This window comes from Agrilus planipennis, unplaced genomic scaffold (assembly GCF_000699045.2).
Source record: "Agrilus planipennis isolate EAB-ADULT unplaced genomic scaffold, Apla_2.0 scaffold40, whole genome shotgun sequence".
NCBI classification, from domain to species: domain Eukaryota; kingdom Metazoa; phylum Arthropoda; class Insecta; order Coleoptera; family Buprestidae; genus Agrilus; species Agrilus planipennis.
Genome location: NW_020438938.1, coordinates 1066516 through 1069636, shown reverse-complemented (window position 1 = coordinate 1069636; position 3121 = coordinate 1066516).

The following is a 3121-nucleotide window of genomic DNA, read 5'->3' as shown; positions in this document are numbered from 1 at the left end:
ACATTTCCAGAGCTTCAAATAAAAATCAGCAGTTCTTTCATGGTATTATAGGATCACTCCCACTATTTTTGATCCAGGATTCTTACAAAAAATGTTTAGACTTCTAAAGAATTCTTCACCTCAAATAAGTGTTAGAATCTCATATCCTCTGGTAAAAAGTACCCTTATATTAAAAATCCAAAGGAATTAATTGATCCTTTGTATTACTAATCCTCTTAGTTCAGGACCTCATTTATTTCAATCCCTCTATTTTGAAGTCCTCGTTTATGAAATAAAAAAACAATCTGGAAAGCTCATGAAGATTCCAACATCTAGGGGCTTCTATAAATTTTTTTTCAGTTAATAAATTTCTTCCAATTGTGGCTGAGTTTTTCCTGGAGTAATTTTTCTAATTCTTTGCTTTGGCAAAGTACTGTCCCAATCTGTATTTTTGAGTTATTGAGTAATATCCATTTTTATGCCTAACAAAAAAAAGTCCACCATATTTCACTAAATTGTTTCCCAAGAAGCAGAAGAACGTCACAACTACATGTCTCCACGATGGTCAAGAAGAAGATAACGTATGATAAAGTAACGGAATTTTCAGTAGGGAAAACCTTTTACAACTGGCTCCACTGTCCTTACAAGCTAACCTGCATCATCATCATAAGGTTGTCTTCCTAAAGCTAGTTGAACATGCACCACCAATCTTTCCTATACTGAGCTAATAGTCGCATTTCGCTAAAATTACAACATTCCACATCCATTTCTGGTCTAATATGTCTTTGACTAACCCTTCATGTCCTAACAACCTATCTCGCCTATTTATTATTGACTTCCACAGAACCATCTGTTCTCCTATTCTTTCGGATTTCCTGGATACCTAAAATCAGCCACTTCATCTAATTTTTCGTCTCCTATCTTTATATTCGCTCTTTCCCTACTTTTTCTTCCCTTACACACTAGTATTTCTATTTTATTTAAAGCTATCTCTAACTCCTCATCCTTGTTAGATGCTAATACTGCTATATCATAAGCTAGCTAGCGTTATTTTTGTGTGTTTACTTTTGATCACTATATAGGGTTATAAAATCAATTTTGAATTACACATCAATTCTTATTAATGATCGATTTCATTGATTGTAGTACCTATTCAGTAGTAAAACAATAAATTCTATTTAATATTCAAGCATCTAAATAAATTTTCTCATATAGTTTTTATAATTATTTCTGTGGTAGGTCGAAACTGCAATTTCGTCGTTTCCTCCGAAGAAACATAAAACTTGAAGGCGATGATTTCCTTTCATGAATTTCCCACCCACTAATTAGAGGTAAGTTAACGAACCAGACAGCTGCTTCTTAAAGAAAACAGAAATAAATATGGAAAAAGGACCGAGGAAATACACGTACAATTGCGAACGGGAAAACTAAATTAATAGTGTTCCATTTTGTTACGAGAAGACGTAAGGCGAGCGTCTCGTCTTGCACACCGCCCCGATGTTTTCCGAAGTAATTGCTTTTCTCTCCAACGAAGCAACTCGCCCCTCGGAAAATTCTTGTTTGTTTCAAATGTCGAAGCCAGATGGCAGCGGAAACAACCGTTGTTACGTTGCCAAGAGACCCGCCGGCCGTCAAAGAGACTTCTTTCTCAAATCTCTGTTTCCTTCTATTAATACTAATCCCCCCCCCCAACCTCCACCGCCTTGTTTTGTTTTTCAAAGCTTTTAACATCTGACCTCAAGAACTTTTTAAATCATCAATCAAATAATTTTATTAATTAAGAATTAACTTAAATCATTCCAATTTATTATTTGCATCCCTCGCATACTAGTATTTCTAATTTACTTTCATTTATTTTAATAAACTTTTTCTAACTCCTCCTTGCTAGATGCTACAGTTACTTATAATGTTTGATGAACAACACCCTTAATTTAGTAAATAAATAAATAAAGACACTAATTGATTTTGATACGACTCCTTCTGTATTTTTTGGTGGTCGAAGTCCGTAGCAAATATCGGTCCTGCCACTGTACGTATGTGCGTGCTTAACTGACGTCGTAACCGAGGAAAACGGGCCGAGACAGAAGCGGAAACAAAAAGTCCGCAATGCGTGAAGATCGGGAGGGGTGGCACGTGTTAAAACAATTTCAAGCCGCCCTTTGATCTAAGAAAATGGGTTTCGCCGCAAGTTACAAGCACGGTTTCACGGCAAGTGGACAGGCCTTTTCTACGCTAATCGACTGTGCGTTTCTCGACATTAACGCGAACATCCGAACAACCCCTCGTCTAACACACCCTACATCAAAAATGAACGTCAAAGATGAACGTAAAATCAACTAATTACTGATCAACTGTACCTACTGCGTCTACTGTGTTACACAAATTACAAAATATAGTGTAAAGACGATTCTGAAATGTGTTCCAAAAGACCACAACTTTGTCCATTGTCATCCACACACAAAATATTCCTTTTACTTAGACTCTTAACTATCCAAACACTATTTCGTTACATAGAAGTAATTGATATATGGATTGTATCCATCAAAGTCTTCCCCTTAGCAGAATACGTATTTTCTGACAGGAATTTCTCTTATAATCATAAATCTGTTTAATAAATTATAGACCAATTTGTCCAATACTCATCCACTTCATTAAAGAAGTGTCCATCAAACCTAAAGCTCTCTATTTCTCTATCCTTAGAAATGCACATATTCTTATGGTGCACGTTTCAGTCAGGTACACGTGGCCCGTGCTACCTATCACCCCGCAACCTTTTTTAATGAACGTAGAATACCAAGACCTTTAATTTGCCATATGGTGCATACATGTACCTACAACTTCGCAAACGCCACACTACAGTTATTTATTCTCTGATCATTGATATCGATTAATATTTGATCTGCTAATTACATATGCTTACCATGCTTTCGTTTGAGTAAAACAATAATGAAGCGATGGGGTTCACTATTCCTCGCCAATTCAGCCCCTATTTCCTGTTCAGGTAAGACGTACAAAATGTCTCGTAGGTACAAAGGATCAAAAAGGAGAAACAGCAGCGGTTTCTTAGACAATAATAAAATTATTGTGTTACGTGGCAGTGTGCGGCAGCTCATGTTGTTCTCTGAATCAACCACGCGAAGTA